The 12362-nt window shown below is 40.2% G+C and overlaps 1 protein-coding gene across 3 annotated transcripts in view; it reads right to left on the bottom strand.

Moving 5' to 3' along the window:
• Positions 1–12362, bottom strand: part of CRACDL (CRACD like) — a 63040-nt gene that overhangs the window by 40111 nt on the left and 10567 nt on the right. Inside the window, exons 1-2 of one of the 3 annotated variants that reach the window (XM_077173429.1) lie at positions 1425–1700; positions 1278–1341 (exon numbers count right to left, since the gene is read on the bottom strand). The exons of 1 other annotated variant lie outside the window; for it this stretch is intronic. The gene's annotated coding sequence lies outside the window, so the exon portion shown is untranslated. Of the gene's footprint in view, positions 1–1277; positions 1342–1424; positions 1701–12362 lie in introns of those variants that run through there. One more of the 3 variants, XM_054627690.2, reaches the window with a different exon arrangement.

Here is a 12362-nt window from a genome sequence, read left to right as displayed (position 1 = left end):
CTCCTGAAAGTTGTTGACCTAGAGACCAGAACAATTAAATGAAATGTGAAGCACCTCCTCAAACAGATATTTTTCCTACTCTGTCCTACATCCCCTAATCAGACAGTAGTATGAAGTTACACACTTGGGAGAGCTTTTTGTAATAAAGGACATGGTGAACTGCATGAAGATACTGACCTGGTATATATTTTTTCACTCTCCTAATGTGGACACACACCCTGTGAGTCCTAGGAATGAATGTATGAGCACTCCCAGAAGTATGATAGAGACAAAAAGGCTGGGATACCAGATTGGACATGCACACTTAAAAAACAGCTGCTGTATCAGGTATGCAACGTGAGACTCTGGGAATTGTTTTTCTGAATACTAAATGTGGAAAATATCAATTGAAGCTGCACTTAGTATCTCTGAAGAAATCAGCTTCTGAACACCTTAGAGTCAGCACTCAAATTAAACAGCACCATATTAGAAATAATTAAAATATATTGCTTAAAAATAATCTGGTCTTTTATGTCCCTATTCACAATCCACCACTACAACCTTCTGTGCAAAAACCATATAAATGTGCTTAGAGTGCACCTCCCTCAGAGATGTGCAGCCACATCTTTGGCTGATGTCACTTGGCATGCCTTTGCTCAAGTCAATTTGAGCTGTATCAATTCATATTTCTGAAGAGATGGAATGTGCTGCTTATAGACTTCTGGAAAAGGCAAGTTAAACAGCTTGTATGCACCTGGAAACATTAATTTCCATGTTTTTCAAAACATGAAAACTGTGTTTTCTGTGAAGAGTGGTCCTTCAGAAAACTATCATGCCAGCCCTGTACCAGCACTAGATATGAACATACTCTGGTTTGATTCCCACCATCTCTACTATTTGTGAGAAAAGAAGCTACAACACAAGGGAGACTTTTTTTGTTTGTAAGTATTTTTCTTAGAATGGCACATTGCTCTAATTTTTACATTTGATTATAATCTATCACAGGGAAACAAAATCCCATTGTGTTACTAACCAGAGGCAATGATTGCTGGCCTCTGCAAACAATACACAGCCAGAGGGACTTGCTGCTTTCTATTTGCAAATATGCTACCAGCAGTGAGTTGCAGTGAGAGCATGGCAACCAATAACTCTTGATCACTTAAAGATTTTTCATTAGCCAGTTCTACAATAAATTAACCAGAAAAGTTCAAAGGTTGTTTTCAGCAACTTATATATAAACACACACCACAAAGAACAAGGGAAGACAGTTCATCTTTCTACTTAACTTTTTTACTTACCATCCAATGAAACTTTAATAAGAACAAAGGCAGGTCAATAGTCCCAGAACTGAATGCTGTGCACCTGTGTAACCAAGAAACACTTTTCACCTGGAGGAAAACAACCCTTAAAGTACCTCAGACATAAACTTTCTTCAGGCTGCTTACCTGCGTAGGTTCCTGTTTGTCAGATTCAACACACCACAAAAGGCTACTGGTGTTTCAGAAGGGATCTGTCACCTTGCCAGACATTTAAGTGGTAGCAAAACCAGCAGAGGCACTTTCAAGTTTGTGCAGAGAATTCTGAAAGTCTCAATTCCGTTCAGCTTGGACAGTGCATCCTATACCTCATCAGATAGCCAGCATGGGGCTACTCTGCCTTCCCAGAGCATGAGTTATGAGCACTGCCCTGATCCTTCCCCAAGTGATCCCTGGATCTAACGCGGAAGGAGTCGGTCAGAGGAAAAAGCACCAGTATCCCCCAGTTGCTAGGTAACAAGCAGGGAGATCCTGACCTGAATTCTTAGCAGAGGCTGATGTTACTCAGGAAGCTTAGCTGGGTCCTTCCTGGAAAGGGAGGGCCATGCCAAAAGTTACTCCTAGCTTTGTAAAGGCCACTGCGTGGCACCCAGGACAAAGGGACAGGTGCTGAGCTATTGTTATGATAAAAAAGCACCTGTTGTGAAAATAGGATGCACACACACCAAAATGGAGGGTGACATTTTCTGCTCTTCATGCCAATGAAATCAAAAAAATTTTAACCCTAAAATAAGATCTATTTCAAATCTGGTAATTAAATAAAGCAGGAGAAACCACCCACCATGTGCACAGCCTCAACATTAACAAATGCAATGAGAGAATATTAAGCATATGAAAACAAAAAATGTTATCCTGTACACTACACTATGAAGCATAATCTAAAGCCAAACTCAACATAGAAAACTGAAAGGAAGCAAATCAGGGAAGTTTATGATAACAGAAGATCTCTGCCTTTTCTGGCCATGCAAATATTTTAAGTCATTCCCATGCCATTTTATTAATTACTCTATTTAGCTTGCAAATTCCTCAGGATGTATTTTCTAAAAGATGAAAAATAAATGCTGAGCCAAACCTGAAGAGCTAAAGTGCCTCTGAGTCCCTTGGATGGGGTATACCCGGCCCTATCATCCTGCATAGCAAAAGGAAATAATGCCTCATCATACACAGCATAACACGAATGTCAAAGACCCAATTATCTGGAAAAGATGCCTGTTTGCTTTCTACTGGCTCCAAGGAACTTCTTGGCAAAAATGGCATGAAAGCAGTGCTGTGCACACCACATGTGGCAAGGCTCCCACAGGCTGGAGGGGCCCATGAGGCTGGGAGGGCTGAGGGGTATCAGTGCAGAAACAAGTCCTTTCATTCCAGCCGGCTGCTTCTCCATCACATCTGAGCACATTCTCACATGTGAGCAGCTCCCTCATTGCTCAAGTAGATTCTGCCAGTCCCAGACAGGAATATCTGTGAGGATATTCAGCTCATACTCCAGCTCAGCCAAGGCAGTAGCTTCCAGCCACCACGCAGGCAACTGCTCTCCTAAAGAAGGGTCTCAGGGACAGGAGAACTGGTCTGTGATGTCTAGAGAAGTCCAGCTATGACCTTAGAAGGAATTACTCCAAAATAGCTTTCTAGCTGGTAGAAACAAAGCAATGCTTTAATGGAAGGGAAGGGCACACAAGTGTCGTTGCAGAACGCCAGCCCCGCTCAGCTGTGCCATGGCACACCTAATGCTTACTCCTCATGCATGTAGTGTGTCCCCAAAAAGACTCTCCTTTCACTGTAGCCAGCTCCAGTGGCCTGATAAATCTGTGTTCAGCACAGGCCCGAGGTCAGGAAACAGTCTCTTAGCTATGCTTCAGATCTCTCCCTCCCCAAAAACATCCCTATTTATCCAGGGAATCAGTCTATCCCTGCAGCAAATATAACTGCCCAAAAGATGAGCATTATGGTGCCTCAAGTACCTTTCTGAACAGCAGCCAGAGCTCATCATATTGATAGGAAAATTATAGTTCTTTTGTTAATTTCCCTTTCTTATTTTATTGCAGAAACAGGAAGAGGTCAGAATTAAGTCCTATCCCATAAGCACTTAAATTTCCAAACATAATAGTTACGAATTCCACAGTCTGAATTCAGCAGGGTTAAATTAATCCAGGTTTTAAATGGACTCAAAATATAAAGATCCCTGTAGATAACCAATAGGCATTTAGAGGAAACATACTGAAAATTTAAGATATTAAATATATACTCATCTGCTGCTAAAAAAACCTGATCATGTAACAACACAGCACAAATCAGAAATCACAGCTTTGTGCAGTGCAATTGAGTTTTAAGCAGATACTCTGAAAAAATCTTCTGATGAAAGGCCATCCTACAGATACCATCACCAGGAGGCAAAACAGTGTAGAGAATCTACTCATAGAAATATTCGTGGTTTTGATAGTTCTAGACTAATTTTTTTACTATAGATTCAGCTTTTGCAAACCAAGTGAAGTGCATGGCACCTCAGTGCATTTTTTCTGCAGATTCTTCCAAATAGTTTTAATGTTCAGCCATGCAACAAGCTGCATTAAATAGCAGATATTAGAGAAAACAGAGAAGCTTGGCAAGATCAAAGGTGTGGCAAATATAAGCTTTTACTAGTGTGGCCCTTAATAGAGGCAAAGAGAAATAAAAAGACACAAGTATGGTAGATTTGAGAAGAAATGGAAAACTGCTGAGCCCAAAAGAGAGAGGAAGAAGAAAATAATTTCAGAATTCATGTAAAAGTTAGAAAAAAGATGTAGACAGAAACAATGCTGTTGGAAATGCTGATTCCATGGAAAGCACAAACTGGAGACCTCTCCTCTCTTCTAACATTTCTTCCAGTCATGCCTTGAACAGCAGGAACAGGTAAGTAGTAACACGGATTTAAGTGGGGTAGAGAAAATTCACTCCATAGTGTTAAAAATAACCTGTCTCATCTTGCTATTGTCTAAACTGGCATAACTCCACCAGCTTCATTTTATGCCAGCTTAAGACTTGGTCAAATGCAATAAGAGGAAAGTAGCAGTTCCTCTTACATGTTTCACTTTGCCTGCAGGCAGCCTTCAGCAAATAGCATGTCTATTCCAGAGGAACATACTTAATGAAGGATTTAATCTCCCTGATGAATACAGAAGGATGCCAAAGTATCAAACTCATCAAACATACCTTGCAACAAAACACACTGTTAAAAATTCGCTTTACTTGGCTATATACTTGTAAAGCCATGTAAAACAGACAGTTCCAAATTTCCTGACTTCAACCCCTGAAAGTCAAACACAGCTGTCCCAATCCCTCTGCAAAGGTGTAGTGTTACAGCAATTGAGATGGTCCCTAATCTGCTCACATCTCCGCTCACATCAGTGACACAGTGCCGAGAAGTCTCCGCATTGTTCAGCGCAGAAGGAGCTGCGTGAAGCACTGATTCACGCTGCTGAATTGTAACCAAGCAACACTGCCAGCATCTCTCCAGCCCATTGTTCAGCTGAGCTGGGGGGAATAGCAGCAGAACAGCACTGAAAAAACCTGCCAAACTCCAACTTCAATTAAAGGATACCATCCCTCTAACACTCAGCATAGTAAATTTTTTAACCAAAATTTAACAGAAATAAACTGTTACTTCCCTCTCAGCAAAGTTAATGATATGCCTGAAGGCACCAAATTAATTTCTGTGTGTCCAGGACCTCTTATAAACCATCTTTACAAAAGCAAGAGTTGAAATTTACTTGACACAAGGAAATGCAGGGCAATGAATTATTCATCTGGCAGAGGGACAGAAATACTGCCTTTTTGTTAGTCTGGCTATTAAACACTGAGGGGATACTAAAGAAAACTTTCTCGGATACAGCAACTAATCAGTAACAACACGAAAATAGATATTTGAAAATTTTGTTCAGTGAGAGTTGGCAACTTTTTCCCATGTCTGAAAACAACAGTTAATGCACAAAATACTGCCATGACATCATCACTCATGTGAACCTTATTATCAACAGAGGCATTAAAAACTTAGGTTACAATACTGAAATATTTTCCTTTTACTGCAGTTAAGGGGTGGGATTATTTGTTCTGTTTAATGCCACGGGCCTGGATATCAAGGACAAAATTCACTGCACAATTATCCACTGTTTCCCTTCATGGAAATAAGATGACACAGTCTGCTAACAACACTGTTGGTTTCTAGATGTTTTTGCAATGTTTAGGAGTATCCGCATTTTACCAGAAAAAGAAAAAAATCATGTACAAATGAAGAATACGATACTGAATTGACTTGTTTTTATAACATAAAAGGCAGCCTAGCAGCTGTAGGCATTTCTCAGAGCATAAAAACCAAAAGCACTGACCTGTAAAATAGAAATAGTAATAACATCTGCTAGACTTCTGGGCTTTGAAATCACATTCCCTGAGAGCAAGTTTCCAAAAGAAAGGCTAGGCACTTATGTAAGATACCAATTCCCTTTTCAAGGGACAATGTTTCTCTTTTGAAATTTTACATAAAAGCCTAAGTGCAAAACCACAAACATCTTTCTTCTGTGAGAATTAATGTAGTAGGGCAAAGCAACAAAATGCCATTGGCATAAAAATAGATTTATCAACATCTTTCAGAATTTGGGATATCATAGAATCATAGAATGATTTGGGTTGGACGAGACTCTAAAGGTCATCTAGTTCCAACCCCCCTGCCATGGGCAGGGGCAACTTCCACTAGATCAGGCTGCTCAAAGCCCCACCCAACCTGGCCTTGAACACTTCCAGGGATGGGGCATCCACAGCTAATATTAGATCACCCTCTTTGCTTACTTCCATGCTATCTTTCTAGTCTCTTTCTACAAAGGAGTCCATCCCCATCATGGAGGATGAAGCAGTTCTGTATTCACTGTTCTGTGGTATCACCAGGACCTCCTCACACAGGCAGGAATGCTGCTACTTAGGCTTGATAGTTTAGGGTCCTTATAAGTCCTCAACACTGCCACAGGCTTTGACACTGCACAGGACTCCTTATAGGCTCAAAGCCTGCTCTCCCATGATATGAGTTCGACCAGCTTCCTCTCAATGTGAGCAGATATTTAAAGCAGCACTTGGACTCATCATCTTCTCTCCCTTCATATGTTTGCCAGATGGTTTTATTTAATGTCTGTTCTCTGATTTGGCTCTTAGATCGATTTTTTTTCCTTTACATTTGCCATCTGCTGGTCCAAACAGCTGAATGATACACTTCCTTTTCAATCTCATGGCATAAATTCATTCTTTCTGTCAACTTGGCATCCAAAATAGTATGGCAGGCAGACTGGCAGATCTGGGTAATGCCTTACTCCACCAACAGGAATTTTCTCCTTGTTCCTTTGAGAGCCATTAGCGTAGGAGCAAAGTTTTTAAGAGGGAACAAAGTACAAAGCCAGAGCAAAGACAGATACCAAGAAGAACTATGAACCATGTTCAGTGATGGAAAGTGGTCTGTGTTGCAGCTATTTCTTGGAAGCAGGATTTGCAGCCCCAGCAGCTGGCAGTGCATATTCTTGTACAAAGAGAAGACATCAAGTTGTGCAGCAGCTAAGTGCAGAGAATTGCATGTGGACTTCCAAAAGGAACAAATCCTGTGTGGGAAAAAACTTGACTTGGAACCTTCAAATAATTTTCCAGAGTCTTCAGCAACTGTCTTGCTGTCTTGCTCTTTTCAGTGAAAATGTATGAGGACTCTTGTGAAATAACTGATGTGGATATGGGACCATTCCTGCACCCTGCAGGGTGCCCAGCCTGGGCCCGCTACAGGGGCAGTGCCAGAACAAGGGCTTGCAATACTGCAATGGCAGCTGGCTGGGAAGGGTGTCAGCAGGAGGACAAAAGCTGCATAAGAGGAGGAGGAAGGAAAAGGTGACAAAAAGTCTTGTTATGACCCCACCTAAATGCCTAGCAGCAAGGTATTACGGAGCTGCCTGAATGCGCATGTTTTACCTGTCTTGTTGCATTAAACTCAGAATTTTTTAGAGACTATGCTGTCTCGAGTGTTTGCACAGTTCCAAGCACAATAGCTTCTTGTGCTGGTTGAGTCCTTTGAATACTGTAAGAATACAATTAAATAATAAGAGCAGTAAAAACCTTGATGCTATTCATACTTGAGAAGATCTCACATGGCTCTGGAAAAATCACAGCCACAGCAAGACTCTCAACAAACACATTTGCTAATCGTCTCATTACTATTGTGGCTTTCTTTTATAGGTAAAGACAGAACAAATGTTATGAAAAAAATATTAACAAATATTAACTGTATTTCATATCTGAATGCCACAAAAGACCAGCAGCTTATCCAAACAGTGAGTGAACAAAAGCTTGAGAACTCCTACTTCAATGCTTCTCTGTACATTTAAATTTGCAAACACACTTGTCTTTTTCTGTTTCCCCTGTGGCTCAGCTGACATCCAGTAGCCTGTCTACTCTCCACTTTCTCCACGTATTACATGGTCAAGTAAGTGGGAACCGTGTGAGGTTTGCTGTGCCTTTATCTCTTAATGTTTAGATAAATGCTGATACTACAGAGCTGGTCCTAGTTTTTCAGAGCTTCCTACCTCAGTTATGAAGGTAATAAACCTAACCAGGTGGTTCAGTGCCCTTGGTCTCAGCAGCTCTGATCCAATGTCCATTGAAGCCTAAAGAAAGATTCCTTAATTAGCCAGTTAGTGTCAAATCAAATGCAATTAGGCTTGAGTGCCACTGAAGAATAAGATGTATAAATTCTTTTGCAATGCAAATTCCTTTGCTGCTGAACTGTATGGAATTGACCCACCTGCTCCAGGTCTCCATGTAACCTCATACTTCGTACACCACCCAATGTTCAAGGGAGGGGTGCTGAGAAACAGATTTCTTGAAATTCCCAAGCCGCTTTATATGCTTCACATTGGTGGTTCACAATCAGATTTCTGGTTGTCACCATCATGAATGGAAGGATAAAAATTCAGTGACAAGTTATGAAACGTTACATCTGCTCAAAAAGGTAGAACGACCAGCCAAAACCAATGTGTCAAAGAAATGTGTAAAACAGCTCCAGATTTAGCCAGATCCAGCACAAGCCAGGCCTATATTTGAAAGCTGCACTGGTGCAGATGTTAGTAGGTGTATGAATAAAGGATAGGAAGACTGTACCACCAGTTTACATATCCATGGTAACTAAGAGAGGATCTCCTGAGAAAAGGAGCTGTGAGATGGGCAACAAAGAATTCTTTTCCCCTTTGAGGGCTAAATAGCTCATACCATCTAGTGAGATTATTTAGGCTGGGGACATGTGAACCTCTGTATTTTAGGAGCAACAAGGAAAAGAGAACAACACAGCATCTTCAGTCCTCAGAGGGCTTGTCTAGCCTCCACTGCAGGCCATGTCTCTGCATGTTCACAGCTCTTGTTCCATCTAGGCTGAAGTTGATGCAAACACACTCAGTGGCCATTGAAACAACCCATTATAATATACAACATACAGTACAGTACCCAAGGCATACACTGGCTGGTTGGGATGTGAAGACTACAGAAAGAAACAATGGCCTTCTATGCAGATCTCAGCATACACTATTTAGGCACCAATCACAGAACCATTTAGGCTGGAAACCATCTTAGAGGCCATCAAGTCCAACTGCTAATCTAGCACTGCCTAGTACCAGTGTAGCTCATTTCCCTCTGTGTGTATGAGTATGCTCTGAATACATTTATGATGACACAACTGCATCAGCTCTAGGCTGGGTTTTACAATTTTTACTGTTTCATGACTAGTCATAAAAGTTCTATTACTATTGAAGGACAATGTCCAGAGGAAGCATAAGTAATTTAAGAAGAATTAAAAAGCCGAAACTCCATGCAATACAGAGTGATACCAGTGTCCACACATATATACCATGATTCAAATGATTCAAAGGGCAACCACTTGAGTTCCCAAGCGCTTTGTGTTCCTCGAACAACACTCACAGAACTGCCATCTATCTCGATTTCCTTACAGCCATCATTGGAGCAGGAGGGCTGTACTACCACCAGCACTGAGCTGAGCGCACCTGGACTGGATTCTGGGAGCCTGCATGTGGAGCTGCCAGGCAGAAGTCAGACAGAAGAGAAGAAATAGGCACCCTCTTTCATGCTACTGTACATAACCTCTAAAGCAAAAGGATGAAACATTTCTACAAATACAGTTTCTTTTAATAATCTCCTTTTCTCATTCTCCTGCCCCTGCTATGATTTTTAGTTTTAGATATGTGAGTCTAATTCTCCAGCTTATTTCATGTCCAGGTTTTTCTTGGGTTTTACTAGAGGCAAGAAAAACTGATATCAAAAGGAAAGGGGAAATAGAAAGAAAATTGAGGAAAACAAAGCCTTTACATACCCAGAAAGTCATCTGAACATCCAAAGAGAATCAGAAAAGTTCCTTCTTCTTTTTAAATATATCTTCTGTTTCCAAGCTATACTAACTACATGGTATGTTTTTAAATAATCTGTTTTAAAATAAGTTGGGTGTGATCTAGTTACTAAATATTGCATGATTTGATTTGATAACCACACAGCAGAGCAAACTACTTTCCTAATCTAAAATAAGATGTAAAATTCTACAATGTCTTTAAGAAAATGGGGCTTAAGTACCTTTTATTTTTTCCAATGACATGTAAGCCCAGGAAAAAGTAATTTTCTATTTTAGTTGGTTTTCAAAGTCTTAGAATTGACTGTTGCATGTAAATTCTAAACATTTACATTTTCACTTTTACAGCTACATGAAATCAGCATTGATTTATGCAGCACACAATGTCTTTATTTCTTGGTTAACTTCCCTTCAGATTTTCACTGTAAGCCAGTGATATTTTGTTAGAGATAACAGTGATACTTGTATTAATTTCCTTCATTATATTCAGTCACTCATAGCTTTGGCAGGTGGTGTAACTTTTAGGTCCTTCGAGTGAGGGGACAAAAGGATGAATAACTTGGGATGGTGTAACTGGAGTCCACCCCACAAACAAGAGGCAGGTTACAGCTCAACAATGAACTTTGGTTCTGACACAGTCAGCCTTGTGCTTTGACTCAGCAAAGTAAATAATGCTCTTTGCAAGCAGTCTGCACAAAATTGCCAGGGCGTTCTGGTTTAACAAACAGCATCTTATCAGGCATTACACATCCAATATAATTAATAAAGACATTTAAAAACTGAAGTGGTCTCACCCAGTATTTGGCAATTTCCTCTTCCTAAGCAAAGTGGCTGAGTAGTAAGAAACATCACACAGACTAGCTAAAAGTTGAGGATTATTTTGATAACCAACCTTCTCATGTAAGTAGATCATTTGCATGTTCCTATCACAGTAGCACTATTACCTTCACTAGCAAATGGCTTTTGCTTCCTTACCCTAAACTTTTAAAGCAGATATTGTCTCCAGATTACTACAAACTGTACAGACTGTTGTGGAGTAAAAAGTTTTAATAACATCACAGCAGACTCTTGGGCTGAGCTAGTATAAGCACTCAGCTTCAGTCTAATTCTAACAGCCAAATAAACAGTTAGGATGATGCTCAGTGCTATTGTAAATTCCAGCCACATTCCATACTGGAGTGGACTGAGAAAACAAAATGGTGTAATCACTTATAAATACAATGAATAAAACTAGATTGGTCACTTTTATTTTGCCCTATGCTTCAGAAATTGAGGCTATTAAAATAACAACTAGTCAGATACAAAAAGCTAGGAGGAAATGAGACTTAATATTATGGAAATACAGCTGACAAATGCAGTGCTGTGTAGGAGCAGATGTGGTTGAAAAAACAATGAAATACTTTTCAGCAGAATTTGCAAGTTTGTTTTGTGGAGGTGGAACCAAAAAGCCCTTGCTGGAGATTCTCACCCATTATCCACAGATCCAAAGTACCTAGGAGTTCAACAGGAGGTTTAGATGTACCTATCTGCACACATGGTCCTCTTATCTTGTGACTCAGCTACAGCTTTTGACTTTCATTCAGAATAAGAAGGCAAAGCAGCTGAGCCGGTTATTAAACCAGACTGTTGAAGCAATGTAAGTAAAAACTACAGAATCTGATTTAAAATTCTAATTGTCAGTATGTTGCTTTGACTAAGGAACTTGCTACACCAGGCTCATTGCAAGAGTTGCAGAGAATGTTTCAAGAAAACTGCCCAAAAATTGTTTGTGTATACATGACAATTTACTGTGCTCTCTGCTCACAGAATCATTTCATATCAGATTCACAGGATTAGCTATTGCTAAAAACATCCTCTCACTGTGACAAAGGTCATGGAAACAACCTCTTTACTCTAGAGCAGACAGCACTTCCTTAAAGCACTCCATCAGAGTCCAAATAAAAACACTCACACGCTTGTGCTAACAGTGTTGAGTTACACAAGCATTGGTAACCAGTTTAAAGAGGATAATTTTGTCAAAACAGCAGGCCAGCTACTATTATCCTTCTGTATAGTGCAGACTCATTGCAAATGTCAGAGGAGTCAGACTGTTTACTCAGTTCAGGTATTTCTGAAATGGACTGACCTTCAGTGTCATAAAACTTTGCCTGTTCAAGGGTTGAAGCCCACTTGGGGACCCTGGATTATCAGATATGCTCTGGTATATTATTACAAACCCATGATTTCAACTTGCTTCTAGGAAAGAAATATACTTCTTTTCCTCCTATCATCTTCCACTGTTTAGATTTCAAGTTAATAACCCCCTGTTCTTAAACCTTAACTGGTTTAAGCATTACTGAAGCAATTCAAACAAGAGTAAAATGCAACAGAGCTTCCTTATCCAAGGACATAATGAAAGCAACAGAACCATCATCTATAGATGCATGGCGAGTCCAAAGGAACAACTGATGTTCTGGGGCAGAGAGGTGTCCCTTAAGATTGCTATCACAAATGCAGGTATTCGTATGGCAGAGATGTTTCTGTGCAAAAGGAGAAAGCAAGGAAGGAGAAACTCTGCAGGAAAAACATCAGTAAAGGCAGCAGAAAGTCTGAGCGAAAGCAAGAATAGTTATTGAAAAAATTCCTTAAAAGGGGTAATGATAGAGCACCACTTCGCTGGGGGC

This window comes from Agelaius phoeniceus, chromosome 2, assembly GCF_051311805.1.
Source record: "Agelaius phoeniceus isolate bAgePho1 chromosome 2, bAgePho1.hap1, whole genome shotgun sequence".
NCBI lineage: Eukaryota > Metazoa > Chordata > Aves > Passeriformes > Icteridae > Agelaius > Agelaius phoeniceus.
The sequence above is the reverse complement of the archived record's forward strand: the minus strand, read 5'-3'. Positions and strand labels throughout refer to the sequence as shown.